Consider the following 26,697-nt stretch of genomic DNA (forward strand, 5'->3'; position numbering starts at 1 on the left):
TAGTATTTCTTTATTATCATGAAACTACCAGTGCTTTAGAGTCAATACGTAAAAATTTTAAATCACCAGATGTTACTATTTTAGTGCTTACAGATTATCATACTGTTACCTGTATATTACTATGCTATTACTAATTGGTTTTGTTTCATAGGCAAAACATAATCAGGACATATAATCAAGTCTGAAATAAAGTTTTACTGAAGTGAATTAACCACATTTGAGCTTCAGTATGCTTCATTTTTTCTAGCTTACAAAATAAACTCACAAAATATTAGCTGGTTATTACTTGTATATTTGTTACCTTCTCGTTTCCACCTTATTACATCACCATTTCTGCATTAATATCGAGCTGTAACAGAAAGTGCGACCAAAAAAAATGGACAGAGTCTGAGACAGTTTTGTTTGTGCTTGGTGGAAGATGTTGGAAACAGTGGGAACGGTGCCAATGGTGTGTTTTGCTTCACTAGTCATTGGATGCATCTGTTTTGTCAATCACAAGTCTACTGTTGCCAGTCTAAAGCCAATCCCCAATCCCAGTCCACGAGGGCCGGTGTCCCTGCAGGTTTTAGATCTCACCTTGGGTCAACACACCTAAATCACATGACTAGTTCATTACCAGGCCTCTGGAGAACTTCAAGACATGTTGAGAAGGTAATTTATCCATTTAAATCAGCTGTGATGGATCAAGGACACATCTAAAACCTGCAGGGACACCGGCCCTCGTGGACTGGGATTGGGGACCCCTGGTCTAAAGAGTTGCCATTTTGCTGTTTATATCTAGAAGTTTTGTATGGTGTTTTTTTTTTTTTTTTTGGAATAAGCTCTTTAATGGAGTCCTCTAGGAGTACATGTTGTACACTGGTAAGTATGTGATCAATTCTGTTCACAGAGCCACTTGTCTATGAAGAAGCATGGTTAAAAAGCAAGTATATGTCCTTCCTGATGGCCTTTAGTGGAAACCGCATCGACTTGTTTGTGTACACATGTCTGTCCTATGAGAGACTGATAAGTTATCTAATACTATATATTTTTTGCCCTGTGAGAGCCCTGTGAGAGCCCTGTGTGTTCCCGCGCAACAGTACAACGTTGAGATAATTTAATGATACTGTAGACGAAGCTTTGATAATTTTGCGTGGGTGGATTTGAGTGTGTTTGTGTGGAACTTGTTTCTTGTTTCTTCCATTTAGGGCATGTTTTATTGGATGCTGTTTCCATATCTCTCTCCCCTAATTTCCTGTCATCTCTCCACTGACTGCCATTTAATAAGGGCACATAATACAGCCGCGAAAAACACAAAATCTAAATTACTTAGGAGTCATCACTCATTTTTCAATGCAACATTGCGCTGCAACTAGTGGGCACAAACTCTTTCAATCACTTATGCATTTTTTATTTTTTGGGGAGGTGGAGATGGAAAAACCAAGGGTTTAAAAAATGTTGCCTGCATAATGTGTCAAGTCAGGTGCAAATGTACAAGAGGAAAAACATGAACGCCACCATTGTGTTGTAGGTCATGCATCCCTGGATCTGGATGCTTAATGCATGCTTCAAGAGACTATTTTCTGTGCTTGCTTTTAGTAAACTTTTGAAATTGATTTATGCAAAAACAACTCTTGGGATTGATGCAGTAAACTCCTGTTATTTATCCAAATATAGTGCTCTGTGTGACTCATCTCTGCAACAGGTGACAAGGGCAAAGAGAGCGTGACCTGTAAAATAATTATAGCTATATTAATTGTGAAATAAACTTCAATTATGCTTTAAGTGTGTCATCGTGTTTCGTTTTACCAGTTTGCAATGAAACCTTTCAGCTATTCTGTGCACAGGTGAAGAAAAACCTGCCTATTGTTCCGAATTTCTCCATCTCGCTGTAAAACTCTCAGCAGTGCCTCCCACAATGTAACACTACTGTGTCAGAAAAATAATTCCACTTCCAGCTGCATGTGACGAACAGAACAATTGCGCGGCGCCGCAGGTTAATTCACCGCTTTGATGGATGCTGAATCAAGGCTGTCGCTGCGAGCACAGAAGAAACCATGGCAATTAGGAAAGCCCTGTGTGTGAGAGTTGGCTGCTGCATGCACCGCTGGGCATAAATGAGTCTAGCAGCCCGGGCAACGTAGGCAGGGCTTTAACACAACACCACAGACACGCCTAAGACTCCCATTGTGCCTCTCGCTAATCCATTTCCACCCTAACAAGCTGCTGCCTTCGAACCCAGCCATCCAACCGCAAGCCTGTCCACCGTCTGCTGGGCTTGGTTCAGTGCCAGTATTCTGACTTTCAGCAGCCATTTTAAGCTCTCTTTGGCAACACTCGCCCTCCTCTGTGTTGAGACAAAGCTGCTTTTGCATTGAAGTGCTGTTACTGTACACGTTTGAATGTATGTGAGAAAAGGGGCTGTTGTTACCGTGTGTGTGTGTGTGTATTAATCTGTTTTTAACCTTTGCATGAAAATTGAAATCCTGGCTTCTGAAAGACGAAATCAGATTTATCCTCATGAAATGTACATCTTGAGATCGGCTGCTGTTGGAGAGACTAGAACTGGAAAGACAGCAAGGAGACACTATTATCTACTGACAATACACAGCTGTCCTCTGAATCACCCTGAAGTTTTATTATTTGGGGTGCATGTTGATTGCTTCTGCAACCAGGAGGCATTCGCAGTGTGAACGGAGCTCAAGAGACAGTTTCTTTTTTTTTTCACTGACAGAGGAATAAACAGAAGGGAAAAATGTGCCTTTAGTTCTTTGCTAATAAAGCAGCTTAGACACTGCCGAGAAATCAACAGTGCATTTTCTCTATTGAGCTGAAAATTGTAGAGGCACTTGAACAGCACTATTTATCGTCCCCGCAGCCGACATGGTTTCCTCAGGTGAAAGAGCTGAGTAGCCGACAAACAAACGAAATTAATAAGAGCATCCAAGCCCTTCCTTCGTCTGGCTTTAAATAACGCAAATCTCTGAAGAAATGAAAAACAAGTTTCCCCTCTCCCCCTCTCTCTCAGTTTAGCAGCATTAGCAACTTTCTGAACAAAATCTGCTTTTGCCTGAACGCACCTCTTATCCCACCTGTTTTCAAAGTGACAAACGTCCCTGTGAACATGATTACCGACACACACCCACACCGAGACAGTGGGTGTGATGAGATAAAATGATATAGGAGATAATACGGGGTGATTTCACAGGCGTGCAGGGGCGGGCAGCTTCCTGTGAGTCAGCTCCATGAGGTATAAATCCAAAGTCTTAGAAGCAAAAAGTTTTGTTGGTGTGTTTTTCTTTCTCGGGGCTGTTTCCCAGAGATGTTGTGTGCCTTACTAGGCATCTAATAAACTAAATTTAAACAAGATAAGAACTCCTTGTGTTGCGGTAATACACATTCTCTTGCATTATAACAGCAAGAGGATGGGTAAAGATTTAAAAGCACAATATAGCTATTATGTGTATGCTACACCCAAAAATATGAACGTGAAGATTTCCCAGTAGTCATGACAATGATATGTTAGCTCCTTTTAAAAATGCTTGTAAAGTCTAGAGATGGTCCTAAAACAGCAAGATGTTAGCATGTTACATAAACAGGGGTAAGTGCAATCTTTGGGGACTATATTGATGAGCATATTTGGTGCTTAAGTGGATATGATGACCAGAAGGATGGTATTATTTAAAGCAGTTATCACAAAGGGTGAACCTTCACACTTTGTCATTATAAAAATGTTCATTTAAAATTTTGTCATTAAGTTTGAAATGTATATAAAACATCAGCTCATCCATTTTCTTATATGCTTATGTAACTTAATGGGAGAATGGAGCCTATCAGAGCTGTAGGGTGAAAGGTGGGCAGATTAAATATTTACATGTTTAAAAACTGATCAGAGGTAATTAAACAAAGCTTGGGATATTAATTACATATTATTCTTTGCTAACTCGATCTATTTTTGATCCAGAGCACATCTTACATTTTGTCACTGATGGGGAAAGTCAAAAATGAGCTGTGCCTGTCAGCTGGCAAGAAGAAGCTGTTAATAAGGAATCAACCAAAGCAAGTAAAACATGGGAGGAGATCAGAAAATTTTCCATTTCAAAATGATTGGCAATACTTTTGTTGTACACATGACTATAGAAGTATTTAATATAAAGAGTAATAAATGTCAGTATAAAAGTCAATGATATAAAGTTGCAAATGTTATCTCCTCCCCCTCCAGTGGCAGGCATCAGTTCAAACTGATGGGTGAGTGTGTAATTTTCAGTGTAATAGTAAAAAAGCCACCAGTGGCTTCAGATTTTTTACACTGAATGCCTTTCCCGACACAACACCCCAAGGGAATTGTCCCTTTCTTGGAATTTTCACTTATTAAACAAACGTATGGCCCACTATGCTATGAAGCCACAAATTTCAGTGTAACAATATGTAGTGTAAATGTCTGTATATCTGCTTAGGTACAGATGGCTGTTGTAGTGTTTTAGCTAGAATAACTACACAATTACATTCTATCTGTGTTTAATAATTTCAAATACATTGTTTGCTTCTGCACCACTGTATCAATATAAGCACAAAAGCCTCGAGGCTGAAAATTAAGGGCCATTTGATTGCATTTTGGGTTGCACTTCATCAAAATGTGACTTTGCTGTAAGTAAAAATATAATAAATGAAAAATTAACTGATAAAAAGGAAGCAGGGTGGGGGTTTAAATTGCATTTTTTTTTTTGGTTGTACTCATTTCTTAGTGCAGTTGTATCCAAATTAACTCAAAACTATAACTTCCAGAAAATGGAACATGAATAAATTCATTAAGGATTCACTGAGTAGGCACACAGCTGATCAGTGTAAGCTGCTGGGAAGCCGTTAGGTGTTTGCTGGTTTAAAGTCCCCTTTATCGTGATTGGGTGTAATGTTCCTTTTCTAGCTGAAAATTCCCCTTTAATTTTGTTCTGTTCCACAAAATAAAGCATTAATATGTATTTGTGTCCTGAAACAATTGCATGAACTAATAAAAATGCTATCAGAGGATTAATGTGATTTCTGCAGCATATTTGTTGCCTGAAATTCCACAGCTGCCTGTGTGTCTCTGAGCCCCTCGGTGTCAGCCTGCTTAAAGTAACTGCTTCTTGGCACAAAGGCAGACACAGTGAATATGAACAGAATAAACTCCAGACAATAATAAGGCAGCACATCAATAACTACTAGGCTGGGCTTAGCAGGGGGGCTTATTGGTTTAATTCTCAAAATACACCAAGATGGGAGAGTATGTAAGAACAAACAACTGAAGGGGTTTTTTATGTGTGTGAGGGTGTGCTCGAAATCCAATCCACCATATTTTTCAACACGTACAGCCGGCCTAGTGCAAATATTAGCACCACATCTATTGGGAAGCAATCTGGCTGTCACCATATTGTTGGGTGGGTGTTTTTTTTCTGTGCAGAAGAGTTTGCAAACAGCTGAACAGACACGAAATATTGCCTCAGTTGTTTTGCAGCTCCAGGAGAGGTTGTACTGGTAATGAGCAGTAAGTTCAATGGCTTCCATCCTTACCGCCGCAGTGCCTCAGCTGGCTTGTGCAGTGTACTGGAACAATAGCATTGCTTGTGTGCTGTTTCACTTGACTGTCATTTTGTTTACAATGTTATAACATGAGCAGAACAGCGTATGGGATGGCATGGCAGAGTTATCCCATTACTTCTGTGTGGCAGCTAGTTGCCTTTTGTGTTGGATTTTTAATTATAATTTAAATTGGACTATTATCGCTTCAACATGGTTTACGTTGAGCAAACAAATAGTATTATTCAGAACACTTGCGTTCAGTGTTAGCTTAGCTTCAAAACTTGGAAATGTTTACTGGTAGAAATGAAAAGGAAAAACTGAGGTTGTTCTTTGCAATTATGTTCCTAAGAGTCCAAAAAAACAACAACTTTTGGTCGAAATGCATTTAAGTTTTTTAGAATAATCATGACCACTCCATACTTGAAAACTGACAGAAAGTAAGTGAATAAATTAAAATAAAACAAAGTTATTTGATGATTTAGTCTATGTAGTTGAATTGCTGAATGTTAAGGCTGTTATTTGTCCTCTAATTAGCTGTGCTTTGGCATCCAACAACTACATGGCTCTTTATCAACATTAGTGAATGTCCATCAGCTAGTCGCAAACTGATTGCTAGTTACTTCTAAATATGTAGTGTTAAAACCAAAACAGCAGTGAAGCCAGAAAACCAAAAGTGCACAGGTGAAAAGCTGGGTAATAACCAGTTGACGATACATGATGCCTTGAATCGCCCAATGATCTATTGTTGCATTGTATTGTTATATTGTATACAAACATAAACTATTTCCGCTCTTAAGATAAGGTATCTGTGCACACGCTGATGTCTTCATGCATTGAAGCATTTGCAATTATGTTGCTAATGGAAAAAAAATTACAGTTTAGATTGTCTCATCTTGCATTATTATTGCCTGCAATTAAGTATTACATTATAATATTACTATGCACGTAACGGTGGAAGCTATAAAACCGACTGGAAATACAAAGTTATTGAGCAGACATCAATATAAAGACAGTTTAATAAATTAAACCTGTGTTCACGTAACCATCAACCATTCATTTCAGTTTAATTCTGTTTATATAGCGCCATATCACAACAACAGTTGGCTCAAGGAGCTTTAGTTTAAACCATCAGTTTCTTTGATACTGATAATTGGTCCCCAGTGGATGTTCCATGCTCTGGTTGCCTAGGTAATCCTCTGATGTATTTACTATCCTGCCATATGTCAGTCATTAGTATCATGCACCGACATTGATAATCACTTCAAAATGAGACAAGTTTATCTCGTGATCTTCCCACTTTAGAGTTGCCAATGGTCTTTTCACTAGTAGTTGCTTGAAAATGCCAAATGGCTTGAACCATTTGCTAAGAAGCTTAAGAAAGAAAATTGTGAAATTTCCCACTTTAGCTAGGTTGGTGGTCATTTTTTGTGTTGGTCTGAATGAGCTTGGATTTATGGTCTTAAAGCAAAAAGGACCTAGGTTCTAAACCAGGCTGGGGTTTTGAACCTCCCAGTGTTCATCCTAAAATGCATGGGTTAGGCTAGGTGATCCCAGTTTGGCTAGGATTTGGAGAGGATCAGTTAACTTGTTCACTTCTTAAATTTTATATCTGTTGCTACTGGTGACTGTCATGAATAGGGATGGGTATCGTTTAGGTTTTATCCGATACCGGTGCCAAATCGGTACTTTTGAAACGGTGCTGGTGCTCAAACCGGTGCGTAAAGAATGGAGAACACAAAATTGGTCCAAAAACCTCTCATGTTCAGCTGTTTTTTTGTAAAAAGATAACAATGTTAACCTTTTCTGCAGCTATGGGGCATATATGGTATCACTCTTGGCTGGAAGCAGTGCTTAAACAATGGAAAAAACACAAACTTTGTCCAAAACCTCTCATGTTTAGCTGTTTTCCACTTTTTCTTTGGTCATTTTAGCCTTTTTGGCCAGGGTGAAGGGAGTATCTGCCATCAAACAAGAAGACAGCCGCATGTAGCTATGATGATGTTTGCTAGTTCACCTTACATGCATTAATGTAATAACGTGGTTAGCCTACTCAACGTAAATTACACACAAACAACATTAAGCTACTCACGCAGAGAAGAATGGCTGCTGCTGCATCATCATCCTCATCATTTCTGCTACACTGGCAGGGCTAGGGGCCAGGACTCTCCTCTTCGGGGTTTTTGGGGGATATTGCTAACTCCGGGTCAGATAACAGGCAACCCACGCACAGTAGATGCGCTCGGTGTGAGGTCTCGCAGCAAGCTATCATACGGCGCATTTCTGGGCTTTAAAAAAAAACAACGCTATGCGTCGCCAGGTGTTTCATCAGATTTGAGGTGTTACCTCCTTTGACAGTATCACAGTATCATCTTAAAGCACTTGTTGCAGGCTGCTGAGTTTGCATATTTTGCTGTGAAGTACAGCCAGACTTTTGACCGCTTCGCCTTGGGCATTTTTAATCTGTAGCTCTGCTCTAAAAGAACGTACGTACCTGGCCCCGCCTACTATCCTCGGAAACGTAAAATTATTGGCTAGAAGTGTATCACAGCTCAGGAAAAAAAAGCACCGAAATAAAACACCGAAATGTGCGCTGCTTTTCGGTCTGGTTACTACCGTTTATGTCAGAACCGGTGCCATCATGGCACCGGACACGGTACCCATCCCTAGTCATGAAAGGGAAAGGTTTTGTTCCTAAGAGTCCAAAAAAACAACAACTTTTGGTCGAAATGCATTTAAGTTTTTTAGAATAATCATGACCACTCCATACTTGAAAACTGACAGAAAGTAAGTGAATAAATTAAAATAAAACAGAGTTATTTGATGATTTAGTCTATGTAGTTGAATTTCTGAATGTTAAGGCTGTTATTTGTCCTCTAATTAGCTGTGCTTTGGCATCCAACATCTACATGGCTCTTTATTAACATTAGTGAATGTCCATCAGCTAGTCGCAAACTGATTGCTAGTTACTTCTAAATATGTAGTGTTAAAACCAAAACAGCAGTGAAGCCAGAAAACCAAAAGTGCACAGGTGAAAAGCTGGGTAATAACCAGTTGACGATACATGATGCCTTGAATCGCCCAATGATCTATTGTTGCATTGTATTGTTATATTGTATACAAACATAAACTATTTCCGCTCTTAAGATAAGGTATCTGTGCACACGCTGATGTCTTCATGCATTGAAGCATTAGCATGTCACACACACATACAAACACATGCAGAAACATCTAAGAAGCTGTCTCTGTATTGTTGCCCTCTTGAACGGATGACTTTCCTTCTGTGATAATGTGAAGGCTCTATCTTAGGCGGGAGCGCTGACGACTATTAGATCTATAAATCATGTTAGCTGAGGGGTTGGGGGGGGATGAGTGTGAGAGGGGTGCGCAGTGAGAGCTCAGGGTCGTAAATCTCATTACCTGAGACTGCTGCCGACCCCCCCGCCGCCTCACCCTGTCCTCAATCTCTCCCATTATCAGCTGACCTTGACCGCCAACGCAGACACTTTCACTCAATCAGAGCTGCAGAGAGAGAAAGAGCGAGAATGTGTGTGTGTGTTTACCTGACATATTTCTGCCTGGTGTTTGGAGCTCCACCCAACTCAAATGAGGTGCTGGGATTTTTCAAATTAAAATATCACTTTATTCTTGCGCCTGTCATCTTGCCATCGGCTTGTTTTTATCTAGACTGTCTGTCAGTGCTTCTTAAAGGTGAACGCCCACATTTCACTTTACAATGCCTGCATGTTATTGACAACACCTTTAAAACCAAAGAAAATTATTATTTTTTAAATGCAGAAACAACGTACATGTTGAACTTGAGCTGATGAATTTACTCATTGGTCAAATAGCTTCAATATCTCAGGAGAATAGGAGTGAACCTTACATTATAAATCAGATCTGTTTTATTTCTATAGTGATTAAACAGATTGCTTTGGTCCTTACTTCTGGTTAGCCGAGTCACTTTTGAAGCTGCTGTAAAACGGCCAATAAATGCACACCTGTAAGCACATCATGGCTCATTTGAAATCTACGAATCTAATGTTGGAACACAGACCTGTGGCTATGTAACACTCGCGCTTTAACGACTACCCATCTGTCAGATATGTGGAGCAGATTATGAGAGGTTTCTTGGAACACAAACATCTCAGGTGATTGGATTTTTATGTGTTGCCAACTGCTGTTAGAGAGGAAAAACAATTCTTATTGAATTACCTGTGTGATTCTACAGATAGCACTCTGGCTCAATCTGCTATTTTGGTTTAGTCTGAATACTATTAAAATTTTATTGTTCACCATAATGGCTCCCTCATGACTCTGTCAGTCCTTGGATTTGTTCTCTTAACACAGCAATAAAGTTGTCATTTGTATAGTTTTTTTGCTTTGTTTGTTTGACAAACATATCTCTACACTAATTGGACAGACAACTTGTTAAATACATTGCAAAAAAACTGCAATAACCTATGCTGCTGGCATCAGGAAGGGCAGGGTGGTTAGCACCCTCATTACAAAGCAATGGTTCAAATCCACTGACTGGCCTTCCTTTTAAAGTTTGAATATTCTCTTGAGGTGATTGGTGATTCTAAAATGTCCATAGATGTGACTGTGTGTGAGTCTGTCTCTCTGTGTTATGGGTCCATTATATTTGCCGGATTGGACGTGTTGCGAGCAAACACTGGTCCAAATCAGCGCCGGTATAGGAAGAGAAGAAGTCAAAGCTGAAGGCAAAGAAATTGCTTTTCAAACTGTTGCAACATCTCCCTCTGTATAATCTGATATAAACTGGCAGTAAGAACTGACACAGTCACATACTCATGCCTTTAACCTGGTGGAGGTTTGACCTGCACGAAGGGCCAAAACGACACAAAAGCACAGCTCGCATCACGTGTTTGCTGACGTCATATTTGCTGTTCATGACAGTGAGACGAGACCGCTCCTGGCTCTCATCCTAAGACAGCCCACAAGGGCCAATATGAATTGGCTAAATGGAATTAAATGGATGGACGTTTGCAGCCAAATACCTGAAAAATCAAAGATATTCTTATAATCTTTAACTCTGCTTTGTGCTAAAGTGTTAAGACTGCCTGTCAAATATTCTATTAGCATGCCAGCACTGTTCTTGTAAGTATATTAGCTGATGCAAGCCAAAGACTCTTAGTCATGTTGCATTTATTTATGGCATTAAAGTTTATTTATCAAGATAAAAACAGTGATATCAACAAGTCAGTTAATATATTGCAAAGGCATAACACAATACCTGCGCCATTTCCTATATTCTACCAGTTGTCAGCTTTATTCTTATGCATTCTTCTTGTGTAATGCACTTCCATAATGCTCCAGACTCCAAAATAATTTGATTTTTAAGTGAAGAAAGGGAATGAGAGAGGAAACCACATTCACAGAAATGATATAATTACATGATTTGTGCTTTGCGAGCTGCGTGGTGCTGTTGTGTCTCGGTTTATTACTGTTGTTTATAAAGGCAATCACTGGGTTGAACTTAGCTATTTTCTGCTCTGCGCAATGCCAAGTAACTCTTGACTCCTCTATAACGACAGACCTCAGTGTCTTTTTGCAGCTTAAGTAAAGTTCAAACTTCATGTACTTGTTGACAGAAGTTGGAGCTGCAATCAACACAGATGCAGCAAGAATAGATGGATGCAGCGGGGGCACAGCGGCCAACATTCACAGCTCGTTCTAGTGGAGTTTCCTTTTGGCAGCTGCAACTACATAAACTTGGCAAAACTTTGAGAAACAATGTTAAAGTCCTGTCCAGGTCACATAGGGTGAAATGTCTTTTTGTTGTGTAAATCAAGCCTCTGGCAGTGCCCTTGGTTCCTCTGCTGGCTGGCTGCGATCTCCTACTAAGCTCTGACTAACAGCACCAGTGAAACAGACATAATGAATGTTAGACTTCCAAACAGAGTCTGGCGCTGCATGCAGTCTCCATATTTCTCTGAGTTTGTCTTTTCTATTGTTTTCCGTCTTTTCTTAATGTTTTTCTTTCTTTCTCTCTCTCTCTCAAAAGTAAAAATGCATATTGCAGCCATTAAAAAAATCATTCCACATAATTACATCTGTCACTTCAAGAACGTGGCAGTATGCCGTTATGTAATCAACATTGGTCTTGGAAAAAAAAACAAAACCCAGAAATGATTTGACTGCTGACAGAAAAATCGTTTAATTAGAATTAATGATATTAAAGGCAGCCTTGTGTAGAAGTGGTAATAATTCTGTCTGCTGCCTCCTCCTTACATCATTTCTTCAACTTTTCTGCAATGCATCTTAATGGGTTTTCGTGCCTGGAGCGGAATCAAGGCCAGAGCGGGAATGTGCTGCATTGTGGTATGTCTGGCTGGTTCAATAATAACTCATATGACAACACTCTTAGCTATCACACAACCCCCAAACTGTCACCGTTCCACCATTGCGCCTTTGGGTAGACGAGTTCACCCTGAATAATTTCACCACAGAAGCAGTGAGCGAGTTCACCCAGAGGAAGCTCCTGAAAAGTACATCATGTTTACCCCAAGGCACGATTCATGGGATGCTGACAGCTTCAGTCATGTTTGATAGCTGACGACGTGCACAGCACTAATCACTTGTAAATCCAGATATGTCACTCTATAATAGAGGACATGACCTGGGGCATCAGAGTCTAACACTAATAAGGAAGTGGATCCTGAAGTCATCACTCTCCTGCGACAGGACAGTTTGAGTACAGCTGACGGACATATACAGGTTTTATTTTTGACAATATGTTCTCACATTAGGGTGGAACTACAACTCCCACAAACAGATGCAAACGTCTTTGTGGCTCTATAGTGTTATGGATAACTGGGACTGACATTTTCCAAAATTTCAACCAGGCTGCTTACCATAAACTGTATATAAAAGATTGACATGGCTATTCTTAGCCCTTTTTTTTAAAAGTTTTTTTTAATCCTGAATTGATTGAAGCAGGACCAGGACATAATAGAGAGATTATATCTGGCTTGGGAACACCTTGGTGTGCCCCTAGATGAGCTGCAGGAGGTGGCTGGGGAGAGGTGGGGCGCCTCTGCTTAAGCTGCAGAAAGGATGAAACTGACCCTTTATGGACATGTGCTAGAAAGGCTAATCTAGCAAATGAAATTTACACATGTAACGGCTCTTGAGTGCTAAGTAATACAAACAAATACTATAATTTCAGTCAAAAAGCATGAAAAATCTTTTTTTTTTTAATTTTCAAAAGATTAAATTTTCAAAAAATTGCAACACAATTCGCTGCCGTGCAGCCTAGCGGACTATGTTGTCACCCATCTTTTTCCTCCTCAGCTGCTCCCAATATTTCAGAACTCTATGCCTCAATATTTTTTGATTGAGGGCCTTTAACAAAAAATTCCCCCCACATAAAGTTGTTGTGTCATCATGACCATACATGGTTGTAAACATGATCATGGACTACTCAAGTTGTGCCTTTTAATATAGGAGTCATTGGGGATTGACCTACTCTTGGGAGTCAGCCTCAAGTGGCCAGTTGATGAACTGCAGTTTTTGGCTGCCCCTTGGCTAATTTTTCAGACTAATTTTCCTGCTTGGTCAGGTTTAATAAAACCGAAAATTACAACCTCCAAAAATTTGCAGATGTACTTTTGCTTGTTTGTCACTCTCTTTGCTTCCATAGCAACTAAATCCTGCCATTACACTCCTTGCAGTTCATAGCTACATTTGTAGTTGCTTCTTTTACACTTTAAACCACCGTGTGTGGGATTTAAATTCTGCTTTCTGTAGCTTGCTTTATGAAATGTGAAATTTTTGAGAACATTAGTAAACTGTAGTTGTTCAGCACAGTGAATCGAATGCACAAAATCATTACAGATCTAATCAATGGCTTTTGAAAGTTGCTGTCAGCTCAGCTGTGATTCAGAGCATTTCGAACAATCACCAAGCCGATGACTCATTTGTAAGTGCTATTTTATGTACAGAGCTTGTAAGTACTGAGGTACCCCTGAATGTGATTTGCAATTTTAGAGTGATGCAATGGTTATGAGGAGGTGGGGGCTGGTTTACTATCTGTTACTTTCTCTGCACATATAGCAAACTCTGCTGTGATGGACTCTTAGGGGCACCTGAGGGTATTACATTGCAGCTTTGTTTTTCCTGTATCTGCTTCATCAGAGAATAGCGGGGCTCATTAGCGTGTGGCCCCTGTAGGGTCCTGAGGCCCCAGAACCCACCCAGCCAACCTCCAGCAGCCCCTTGGGCCCTGAGCCACAAACACAACAAATCATTGAAACAAAAACGCGTGCTAGCATCCCTAATGCCCGAATCTTTACACTTCAAAAACACAATTATGCTAATGCCAGGAATCATTTGCCATTCCAACTCTGATTTAATGCGGCCTTTTAGTACGGGAAGCTAATTAGAGGCTTTAATTAACATGTGCGACACAAACTGGAGAGAAGTGTGAAGGAGCCTGTCGATCACGGAGGAGCACAGCGAGAGCGATGAAACAGGGAGAGTGAGGAAGGGAAGTCTGAAAGCTATGCAAATGAGGCGAGGACGCACCGCAGGGAGGCGCGGATCTCTGCCGCTACAACGGTTTCTGTAAATATCACCGTGACCCGTAGACGGAGTGGAGTCATCTCATTAACACAGATTGGAAGGTGTTACCAGAGCTCAGCCCACGAGGGTCAGCGCTGATACGTCGCAACCTGAGCTTAGTGAGGGCACGATCATTAAAAATGTGACAAAACACAGCATTTAAGGCTGTGTCGGTAATGCGGATATTTTGCTCCACTTGCATCATCCTTTCCCGCGTAACTACCTCAGGGAGGATGAGCTCGCCGCACAGCTGGACATTCAGACATTCACTAGTGGCATACTCAGCGTCGAAAGCTGCATATATTCTATAATGCACACAATGACTGCACTGACCATCTTCATACCGGCAGCATGCAGGTTTCTGCAAATTAAACAGCAGCATATGGGTGCAGGAGTCATCTCATTAACACAGACTGGAAGGTGAACTCTGCATAACGCAGTGTTTTTGTTGCATCTTAAGCTCCAGATATCATCATCATCATCATTATTGGGAGATACAAACAGATACCGAAAGTAATCACCTCGGCTTTCTACACCGGTGCAGCTCCCCCCTGAAAATAGAAGATTGAATCTGAAAATAGAAAAAGTCAAGGAAATGTAGCTATTAACGTGTGTGCTTTCCACTTAGATTCACACCCTCACAAAGTTCTGCTGCACAGCCAGTGCACTTTAGAAAGCAATATAAAGATATTTCAGGACTTATTTCATTTCTCATTTTACTGCTTAAACTACCCTTTAAAGTTTAAAGTGGTTCTTTCTTAGAGTTTCATTAAAACACATTAGGCTGTCTTTTCATGCTTTCTAAAAGCGACAATAGTTCTTGCTAACTCTGTTTTCTCCTGATAAGTAGTTTATTGCTTGGCAAAGACTTCAGCACCATTGCCTTTGCAATACTTTCAATACCTTATAATAGTGTTTCATTATGCAGGGCAGCCACTGAGTCATTTCATTTACTTAATTTGATCATGTAACTTCTCATTTATTTATTTATGCCAGAGTTGGTTTGGTATGGGCACCTATGCATGGATTGTTTTATATATTCCGAGAAAATGTGCACTTTGCAAAAGGTATATGTCGTAGGAAGTAATCATTATTCTTACAGACTTTGTGTCTCTGCAGGCTGAATTCACTTTGTTCTCAGGGATAGACCTGATAATGGCTTCAGTGCAGTATGGGCACAACATGTTTTCCTTATGGAAGTGACTGCTGCAGGCGAAGGATATGGATAAATGGCGCAGCTTCTCTGATGGTTACACGTGTTTAACTTTAAAATTCATAGAAAGAAGAGTCCAGCTAACTCAAAAACAAGAATAGTTCGAGTATTGATCTCTGAGACTCGTCTTTTTCACTTATTTGATGTGTTTTTGCCCTGACGCCATGCAGACGTCTGTAAATGGCAAATGCATGATTGATTTTTAAATTTTAATCATGTTTCTGTTCCAGTAGATTACATGGAGGTGAATCAATGTAATAAAAATGTCAGATCCCTTCTGGTATAAAACACTATAAATATTCTGAGGGATTACTTGACTTATCATCCAGGCATTGCTCACACTTCACAATGTCTGATGTTAACTTCGTACTACCATCCATCATTTCAAGGATCCTTGTTATTAGGAGACAGCAAGAACAGTGAGACTCACCTGTGTGTTCAGGACGATCAGTCTTTTCAGGTTCAGTCACAAACTCTCTTAGTACATCGTGTACGCTTGACCTGCAAAAAAAATTGCAAGAAAATTCAACACCAAGTACACACTATTCTCATTCTCGTCAAACTAAATTATTATTTTTTTTTGGGTAGAAGCTTTTAGCCCGGAGGTTGAAATCTTTGCAAGGCTGGTGTTTCTGTTTAATAATTTTTAGGAAACAGTCTTCAGAGTTTAAGCAAACATGACAGGAAATCTTTAGGTAGACAGTGAGTTAGGCTTTTGCTACGTTTCTTCTGCGCCTATACAGTGTATGCAGTTCATCTTGGCTAATGAGGTGATTATATGCTTTGAACTAAAATATGAACTACACATAAACATCTTCTGGCAAAGAATGGCAAATTGCACAAATTCAAATAGTGTAACATTTTAACAAAAGCAGCTCTAAAGAGTGTTTTTATGACAACAAAGAATCAAATCATCCTATCTTGGTTTGCATTTTGGTTGAAGCAGGTAGCCGTTTGCATTGAACAGCTCCACTAAACCTGGTGTGCATTATTTACAGCAAGAAAACACAAAAGATTAACCTGCATGTACACTCTATATTTAGTTTCTTGGGAAACTAGTTTTGTATTACTCACAGTGCAAAATAATCCTTCTTTATCTTATCTTGGTGCACTGGGTGTCTGACATGATCATCTATGCAGAAGATCGATCTATCTATCTATCTGCTGACCACATGAGCATCCATCAGTACCCCACATATGTACAGTATGTAAGAAAATAAGTATAATGGCTTTAGCTTAAACAACAATATTTTTCACAGAAATTGGTGAAGACCAAGTAATGCCAAAAGAGGGACTTCTGGGTTTACAATAGTCATGTGGCCTGAAAAAAAATAAAAAATACTGCCACATTCTGCTACATTTTGACAGTTTCTTCTTTAGTTCTCCGATGAAGGCGCACATTAAAGATTAAAAGTCAAAGTCTGAAAGGCCACATTTGCAACATTTTTGCCGTGTTCTGTTAACAAAATCAACAGATCACCTTACTCGCAGGTCCTAGAAAATGCATGAATAATTACTGATGTTTCCTTGCTTGCTTGTCATTTGATGCCACGCTGAAGCACTTGGACACACATCTGGAATGTGTCAAACAAGGTGCTCTTGTTGAAACGGCGCCTGAATTACCAATGCAGCAGGGAAACATTCATATGCACTTCGCTTTCAAGGTCAGTGACTGTTAAGTGGTTCTACAATATGTTCTTTACTAATTTAATACAGCAGAAACTTATTTCCTCCGAGGACATCAAGAGGAGGCACAAGTGCTGAAAGTGCTTAAGAAGAGTTCAAACTGAGTGTGCGCAAAAAAAAAAAAAAAAAAAAAAAATATCAAGCATAATCACATTTAGTAGAATTACAATTACTAAAAATGCAATTTTGGAGTAATTTCACATTATAAATCATCTGAGAGTGTTTAAAAAGCTTTTCCAGGATTAGGATTTTCTCTTTTATTAAGATTGATCTGTTGGGCACTTTTTCAACTCCATATTTTTTATTCTTGAACTCTACTAGAGTGGACTTACATGGAGGGTAGTTCCAAATTTTTTAACTGTGCCTTGGCACAGTTCCTGAACAAGGCTGCTTTGGCTCCTTTCCCTTTGTGGCCTCCCCCTCATTTAACCAAATTTCTTCTAATTGTCTGACTGGTTTGAACAGCAGGTGGGTGGGGCAGTGAAAGCTACGTGCCTGAGATGACCATATAAGGCAGGGGTGGGGAACACCAGGCCTCAACGCCCAGTGTCCTGCAGGTTTTAGATATCACCCTGGGTCAACACACCTGAATCAGATGATTAGTTCGTTACCAGGACTCTGGAGATCTTCAAGACATGTCGAGGAGTTCATTTAGCCATTTAAATCAGCTATGTTGGATCTTTGATATCCACAGGTAAAAAACATCTATAAACTTGAACATTAAGATCAGCTTTTGGCTCAAATGGACTACTAGTGCATGCGGTGATTTCATAATTTAAAACATTTGCCCTGTTTAATGAGAGCATCCACCACTGAACCGGTGTATATGTGACAGATAATAAAGAAAAGTATGATAGATCCCCTTTAAAAACACATTAACTCATAAAATTCCACAATTATAGCACATTTAAAGTGTTTACATCTTTAATGATTCCACCAAGAAATTCCAAGAGTGATCTCCTCTGTAAACCTCTGTTTTAGGCCTGTTATCTGTTTTTTAAACAGTTATTTTTAGGCCAACCCGACCACATACAGCAATAAAATGGATACAGTTGCAGTTCTTTCAGTATCTCTTTAATTAACAGAGTCAAACATTTGCTGGTTTATTTATGGAAAATCTTTTCCACAGAATATTTTAGGCTTCAGTAAATTTCAGTAGACTCAAATTTATTCTGCGCTTATAGACATTTTCAGAAAAGGTGATGAAAATAAGTGCTGCAGACCTTTAAAACTATTTCAAATTTGAAACCATCCAACAGCGCAACACCATTTGCATCTGTCCAGAAAGAGCAATAAACTCTGCAAATTCTCTTTCTGAGGTAAACAGCATTTCATATTGCTCATAAAGAAATCAATGGATGGAGCTGGGAAAAAACCCCAAAATGGTAGTGTTGCTCAGGTTGGCATCAGAGGGGCTTTTATAGTGAACTTGATTAAAAGAAAATTGCTTTCAAGTGCTCTCAGCAGGCTGGAGGTTGAGTGGGTGTGCTCTTGTGTGCAGCGACGGTGGTGTTTCACAAACTAGGCTCGCAGGGGGAGGAAACAAGATGAAGAAACACTCTGAAACTGCCCGAGGACAAAGAATATGGAAGCACTGGTGACATGGTGGCGCAATATTACTTCTATTATCAGTTTCAGTGCGTTGTCATTTACATGACTCGTCCATGGCCATCGAGATTGAATTCATTTTTCTGTAATGTAGGGACTGTTGTGTTGATGTGCTTTTCTTCAGACACTTAAAACTCATTTTAAATTGCACTTTTGATTACGCTTTAGCATCTGCTACCATAAATCAAATACGCATTTAAATTGGTGCAAGCTTTTGTCAAATAACCAAAGTGTGGAAAAAAAAAATCACCTAATTGTAGATTTTATCTGGATAAGTGACAGGAGATCTGACAGGGAGAGGTGGAGGAATGGGCTTTTTAATTTTGGAATTTGTGTAATTTATTCCCTCTTGAATTCAAAATGACATCAGGAGATCAAATGCTGTCCCCGATTTCCATGAAACCTTCACCTAATTGGCTTTCAAAGAGTGAAAAGAGCGCTGGTGAATATTTTAACTACTTGGTTTTAAAGTAGTTTGACTTTGGTGAGAATACTATCGGAGATCCGTTGGTATACAATGTTATTTTTTAGGAGCACTGTTCATAAATAGAATTTGCATTTGATTGAACTTTGAAATTTTTCACCACAGCACTCATTGAAACATAATGTCATTCTCACCATGTACGAACTCCAGCAGGGGACATACCAAGAAAATAAAGATGTAGCCACAGCACAGAATCAATGAAGTCAGGGTGTTGCATCACCATGTCATTTTGTTTTAAGGCTTTCTTAGAGCATCATGAGCTTTGTTTACTTGCTTTACAGGTCAAATGGATCACAGAATCTGCACATAATGAGAATTATTCACGGTTTCACCCCTCTGCATCGGGTTCACTTTGATACACACTGTCTCAGCATAACATTCATTGGCGCCTGAACATCATCTGATATGCATTAACATATGCACTGTAGCATAGTAAACAGTGAATCCACAGGGGCTTTTTACTACAAATAGTTGTCTTAGTGAATAATTAATAGGTTTGCTTCTACAAACATGCTGTAAGTGCGTTCTTTCTTTTGACATTTGCATATTCATTAATTTTGTTGGTGTTTTCATTATTATATAGTTTAGAAACAGATTTAATGTAGAGAGTTTTTATGGTATCCTTGTTTTAAGTATCAAGTTTTAGTTTAGCAAAGCCGATGGTTATCTCTTATGTAAGCTACACATCAGTAGGAACCATCACCAAGGAACATTTGATGAAACTTAACTGTCATAAAAAACTCACAAAAACACTTTCTTTCAATTCTAAGGCCATATCAAGACATAATAAAACTCATCCAGTTCTCACCAGGTTTTATATTCAGTAAATACAAAATGATATAGTACACAATGTCAATATTTATTTACCAAAAACTTAGGGAAAATTCAGAAGCCGTTTAGGAAATATTAGGTATATCCTATGATTCAAAAGCTGGTAGAATCACCTTTAGCAGCAATAACTTATACTACAGAGCACTATCATTCCCAGTGCTTAACATACCAACAATTTGTCACGCCCCTAGGTGTCTCATAGTAAGGCAAAAAGTACCCTTCTACGCCCTTATGAAAGCTCTGGGTTATCAATTGAAACCAATAGAAAGCCACTCGTGGCATTAAGACACACCTAGAGCAGAGGCTCCAGCCCTAACCCTAACCTTAACTCTATCAAATAGTGTTTTCCAAAGCGATTCAAGATCTGAAAGTGAACAATTTTAAACGTACTTTGTTAGGTTGATTTTCATGTCACACATAAAACACATTTATAGCTCTCATGCCTCCGAACACGTAGCATACTGACGATTTGTCACATTCGTCAGTTTGTTACACGTTGGGATGAGAATGTATACTAACAGTAGTCTAACAGTATTTTGTGTTCTGTATAACCCTCTCACATCACTGGGCAGGACTTTTGTTGCTTCAGTTCACTGAGGTTAGCGGGCTATCATTAATGCACGGCTCTCTGGACCTTGACTGGGTCATTGCAGCACCTTGATTATTTACTTTTTCAGCGATTCTCTTGTAGATTTATTGCTGTCTTGTTGTATGAGCCAATTCAGACCAAGCTTTAGCTGTTGGCTAGATGGCGTCACATTTGAATCTTTAATAATTTACTTTGGAGACTTAAAATTGTTTGGAAATGGTCTTTTAACCCTTCCAATATTGGTTGCTTCTTGCAGATACATTGCTGATGTCTTTACCTCCGTGGTGTTGTGTTACACAGACCTGAATGCTCTCAGATCTTCTGCTTTTATAGAGCTGCTCACACAGTGATGATGTTGTTGAAGATTGATTAGTGGCACCTGGCTGATACTTAGCTTCCTAAGGTAAGAGTGAACTTAATTTTTCAGATACTATTTCAGATACCTATTTTGTAGTACATCTAAGGTTGTATTTACATAGTTTTAAGACCAAAAACCAGTAATAATTTTTGATCATGTGCTGATGAATAATTCCTGACAATTGAAACGTGTTGTGTATGTTCTTTTTTTTTCACCAGGTTTTACATTATCCACACAAAATGAATTAACAAAGTACATTAAAACTTAAAGCTAGGATGAATGTAAACTCCTCAGAGATCTTAAAATTGAGCAATAAACGAAGATTAAAACTTTAACATTAAAAGGTATATTAACAGTTAAAAAATGTTTTTTAAATGAGTTTTGTTGAATTTATCCTAAAAATATCAGGCTATAGCATGAAACTGTTTAGCTTAGCTGAGTTTAGTATAAAGTCTAACACAGTAGGCCGCAACATTTTTTATCTTGTAGTAACAAAAGCTGTTTAATAGCACCTCTAAAGGTCATTAAACAACATGATGCCAATTGTTTGTCCAATACAGTCTTGAAATTATTTCCTGAAATCTTGACCAGATGCCTGAAAAATAGTCCCAGCCCAAAGATTTCGGGATACCCATTTCATTTGAGTATCAATTTTAAAAAATCGTTGTTTTAAATAGCATTTTAATAATTTTTTTTCTTTAATTTGAATATTTAAAACAACAAAAAATAGTAATACATTAAATCTAAATTATTGCTTTGGGAGGAAAATGGAGAAATAAATAAATATTAAATACATACATAAAACGCTGTCATTGTAGCTTGTTTGCCAATCGTTGACTGAAAATATCCAGAGCTTCTTAAATTGGTGAGGTTATAGCTGGCTGCCGGCAGAGCCGGCCAGTGCAACCCCCTCTGGCTTCTGCTCCGTGGCTGCTGGGTGACCCCTCGTCTGGGGCTCTCCTCAGCTCTTCCCAGGAGGGTGGCACGGATGCCCCTCCGGTGGGCCTCCTTGGGCTCTCGCACTCTGGGGCCTCTGGATGTCTGGGGCCTGGATCTCCTCCATGCCTGCTTCATGCCCTGGGGCACAGGGCTATGGCTCCCTACACCCTCTAGCAGACCGTTACATGGGGAAAACTTTTGAATACAAGCGCGCTGATCCACACAGGTGTGCACACGGGTGTTCACTGTCCATAGACATAAACTACACCTTTCTTGGCTGCTACCTCAAAGCACATTGTGTGCTGTCGGTCCTGCGTGCTGCACCACAACATTCAATATTTAGCATTTACTGCTGCTACACTTAGCTAGATTAATGTGATGGTGTTGTGTTTATTATGTTGCTCTCTTTTTTTTTGCTTGTTTTCTCTTCTTTTTCTCTCAACAGGTGATCCAGGAGGTTTTTTTTCTTTCTCTTTCTCTTTTTAAGTGCCCTTTCTCACTGTCCCTCTTCCCCTCTGTTTTTCTTTTCCTTCATCTTTCTTTCTCCCTTTCCTTTCCCCTAGTCATGTCTGTCCCGTCTGTAACAACTGAAAATAAAATAAAATAAATAATAACAACAAAGGTTGATCGAATGGACCAATACGGCAAGGCCGTGATGATCCACTTGGTAAAGTAAATCCATTGGGTATCCTTGTTGGCCTTCAGACAACAATTCTGACGGCTAAAGAACCAAATGGGACAGGCAAAAAAAACCCCTTTTTTAAAAACTGGTGGGGTTAAAAGCAGAATTGCTTTGCCCAGACATAACAATCAGACAGCAGACTAAAGGATAAGATTAAACATAGAGGTACTGGTAAAACCAAACAATATCAAAAATATCTGCAAAATGCATGAAAGCAATCAAAAAAAAAAACAACCAAGATGATTAGTAAAGTACATGTTAAGTGTTAAAGTGCTAAGACTATCAAGGACCACCATTAAACCTCTTAAATATGTAAATTAGCAGCAGAGGAAGGTTCTTCTCTCTATAAAATCTCCCTTAACCACTAACATCAATGGTCAAAATGTCTAAAAGCAGTTTTTGCCACATACCTTTTACATAAGTACTGGTACTAGGCGTGGTATTGCACATAGTAAAGCTTTCCTAAGATATGAACCTCATATGAAGACGTAACGTTTATAAGTTTTAGAGGTGCCTGAAAACATTCAGGCTAGCTACTGCTAGTTTCCAGTGTGTACTATATGCTAAGGAATGCTAATTGACTAACTGCAACCCGAATGTGCAAAATGTATCTACAAATTCAATCAATAATCTTTAACCAGAAAGTGTTTGTGTAGCTGGATTTGTAGTGAGCTTGGGGTGGTGGTGTGGTTAGTACTGTTGGCTTGCAGCTCGGGCCTTTGTGTCCTCCTACAGCAATGAAACGCTTGTTAGGTTAACTGGTGATTCAGTGGTCGGTAGGTGTGTATGTGAGAGTGTTTGCTCCTTCTGCCTCTGTTGGCCTTGTGATGGACTGGCGCTCTGTCCAAGGCGTACCCTGCCTCCTTCCCTATTACAGCTGGGATTGGCTCCAGTGACCCTAAGTTAAATAAACAGTTAACAGATGATCTGAAATTGACCAGTAAACAGTTTGGCAGACAGCTGTGACGTGGCAATCATAAACAGTAACTGAATTATTTTTGTAAGCCCTCACCCTAAGCGGGCAATAATTTTTAAAAATATAATGTTATTCTAACTTATTGTTACACGTCACATTAGCCTTCTGTAATATTAAATACACATAAATGGGTAAACACTAAAAACAAATAAAGAAGTTAAAAAAGAAATAAACAGCAAAGCTTTTTTACTTTTTTATCTGATTTCTGTCCACTTATTGCCATTAATGTATGCTATCTAATGCCAATGTAATTTTCCTATTTATTTATTCCTTCACTCCAAGCACTGTCTCCAGTGCTGCAAATCTACTCTTGCTTTGCTTGTTTGTTTGTTTGTTTGTTGGTTTTCTTTGCAGCCTAACATGATTTCTATCGAGGCTTGCTGCTGCTGGTGGTGATAAGAGTTGCTTTCCAGCCGTTTTAGCCACCGTTAGCAGTTCAGATAATGGGAATAACTGTCCTTCGCATATCTGCCTTTTCATCGGCATTTCTTATTCTGTTCTCTTGTTGGAGTGGACATCACACGGACATTACATCATCATGTTATTACACAAAAGTCTGCTCCATACAAAACCATTGTGCATAATACATTAATGTTTTTGACATAACATCATAGCAAATGTTTCTTATGCAATCTGCTGAAAGCAATAGGTATATCTGGAAGGCTGCAAACCATTTTAGTGGTTAAATTAGAACTCTTAACACTACTTGTTCTTGCTTTAAACTATTTTTTATTGTATATAAGTTTGGGGCTATTTGAGTCTGAAAGCAGATCAAATAGTTTGCCCCTAGCAGTCTATTGAAGTTTTAACAGACCGAGGAAAATATCTTTAAAAGGTCCAGTCTATAAAGCATTCTAATTTTATCACCCAAAACATCTGTAGTCCTTCTTTTTACTTTGCAGCTCACATTTTGGACCAAAACTGTGCGAGATTCAGCTGACAGGAGCTCGTAATGACTTGGCATTCGACAGAACATGTAGCCCACAGACAGACAGAGACAAGACAGAACACTTCAGTGACCACGCTCAGATGGGTGAAATCCCCCGGTCCGACAAACTCATCCCACACGATCGATAGCTGCTGTGACAACAGCCCTTCCCGTCACAGGCTGGAGAACAAGCTGTTGTGAAGGTCTGAGAATGGGAGATAGGCCCCGGAGGGGAGAGTTGATTTACGACCCCAAGTCAAGATGGAAGCACAGTCGCCCACATACTGTAGACGGCCTTCCTGCTACATCACTCTCCCGCTCCCTGCCTGACTGCCTGCCTGCCTGCCTCTTTACTTGTCCTCCTTCCAGTGTCTATTTGCCCGCCTGCTGACAGCAGGAATGGTCTGAAGTGACATACCGGCAAGAAAAACATTTCATTGTGTTCTTTACCTTCACCTGGATTTAGTGGATTAGAAAATCCTAAATGTCACCTTTGGCTTGTTTTAGTTATTTATTTTTTATAAACTTAGCCAGAGAGGGGGCGGGGGAAGATGTTCAGAAGGAGAATGCTGGAGAAGGACCTAATTTTAAAATGCCATGTAGCCATCGATCAGCAGGAGAAACAAAGGAATGACACTCAGGAGGTGCTGCTAGACAAATAACCACCCTGCAGTAAGAAACATGGAGGGAACATGTCACCTGCAGGCAGTGGTACACTGCACAACACAGTGGCATGTGTTGAAGCAACAGCTTTGCACAGGCAGAATGCTTTGGTCCACCACTCCAGCTACTTAGAGATGGATTTTTCATGTTATCTCAAGTAAAGAAAGCCAAAGGAGACTTTTTGGATTCGGTTTTAGATTATATATCTCGCTTGAGTTTTAAATATATATAACATCACTGATTTTTCTGGTGATATATTAGCAGTTCTTAGATTTGGTTGTTTCTATCGTGGGAGTTGTTGTAGGAGTTTAATGTTCTGCTCATTGAAATTCAAGTTAAAGTATTGATGGCTTTAGCAACACGAGCGTTTTACCCATTCTAGGGGAGGTTTGTCGTCAACCTCTTCAGCAGTCGTCCACCTATTCTAGCATGGTTTAAACCCCAAAGCATTTCCAATGTACATTTGGACCCCCCACTCGCTCCCCCACCCTCTTCTTGTTTTGTTTTTTTTTTCTTTTAAAAAAAAAAAACACTTTTCTGGATGCTGTTGAGCAAGGGAAGATACCCTGCCTCCCTCTCTCTCCCTCCTGAGCGGTATCAATATTCATGGGTCTGCCGGGTGCGTTTGTGCGATGGCTTTCTCATTAGCCTTTGATCCCCTTGCGCGAGGCCTGCCGGAGCGTTGCGGCGCCAACAACAGAGCAGCGTTTGAAGTGTAGAGAGAACAGCTGCTTGCATTGATCTCCATATACTTTCTTTGCCATCCACAAGCACGTCCACACATATGCAGATGCTGCCCACGGGCACATGAATACATGCATCTACTGTAGGACTACACTTGCAAGAGCGCGGATAGATGGAGCTGACAGCAATCGATAAGAAAATCAATCGTGAAAGTTGATAAGCCTTTTAAGCTCAGCGTCTTTGAGTTTTAACAGTCAACACAAACCGAGTTATCACCTTGGGTTGTGGAAACTTTAATGCCCATTTTTCAATATTTTATTTCCCACTGTTTAGACCAAAAGATTAATAGATTAAGTCAGAAAGAAATTACCAAGTTATAAACATGAGCAAATTAAAATTTTATTTATTTAGTGGGAAACGCTCCTATTTAAGGCTTATCAACAGGTATTATGCAACGCACACTCTATCTTCTCATAGAGGACAAAAGTGTTATTTTAAAACTGAGCTGACATGACGCAGAGAACATTATGATGCTCATTGAAAATTAATAATGAGGTACTTCTTCTAACAAAATAGGGATTCTAAGCCGCTAAATTATACAGCAAGCTGGAGCAAAGCAGCACAAAGCTTGGGGAATAGCTCTTATTTGCTACTGCGAGGCTGGGTAAATTATGATGATTACAGAATTATTTGCTAAAGCCAGGAATGCTTTGTTGGGAAAAAAGAAATGTACACACACAAATAATCAACTGGGGCTCTATTTTAAAGCATAATCCACCTTCTGGCTGTGAAATAGCATCAGCATTTTGCAGCCGAAAATAAATGACATCATCCCACATTAAGCCCTTTAGCACAATTTCTGCCATATCACAATGTCAAAAACACAGGCTCATGTCACAGGCTGTGTGGTCCATGATGAATCTTCAAACTACCAC

General features: G+C 39.5%; 1 long non-coding RNA gene across 1 annotated transcript in view; it reads right to left on the bottom strand.

The window, feature by feature from the left end:
- LOC147310397 (uncharacterized) overlaps nucleotides 1–26,697 on the bottom strand; it is a 60,420-nt gene that overhangs the window by 32,568 nt on the left and 1,155 nt on the right. Inside the window, exon 2 of the long non-coding RNA XR_015125802.1 lies at nucleotides 15,765–15,835. This is a non-coding gene — a long non-coding RNA (uncharacterized LOC147310397). The remainder of the gene's footprint in view (nucleotides 1–15,764; nucleotides 15,836–26,697) is intronic.

Source organism: Aulonocara sp. 'chitande type north' Nkhata Bay, linkage group LG17 (assembly GCF_057382095.1).
Source record: "Aulonocara sp. 'chitande type north' Nkhata Bay isolate Kocher_YH1m ecotype deep benthic linkage group LG17, A_spYH_male_GT1.1, whole genome shotgun sequence".
NCBI lineage: Eukaryota > Metazoa > Chordata > Actinopteri > Cichliformes > Cichlidae > Aulonocara > Aulonocara sp. 'chitande type north' Nkhata Bay.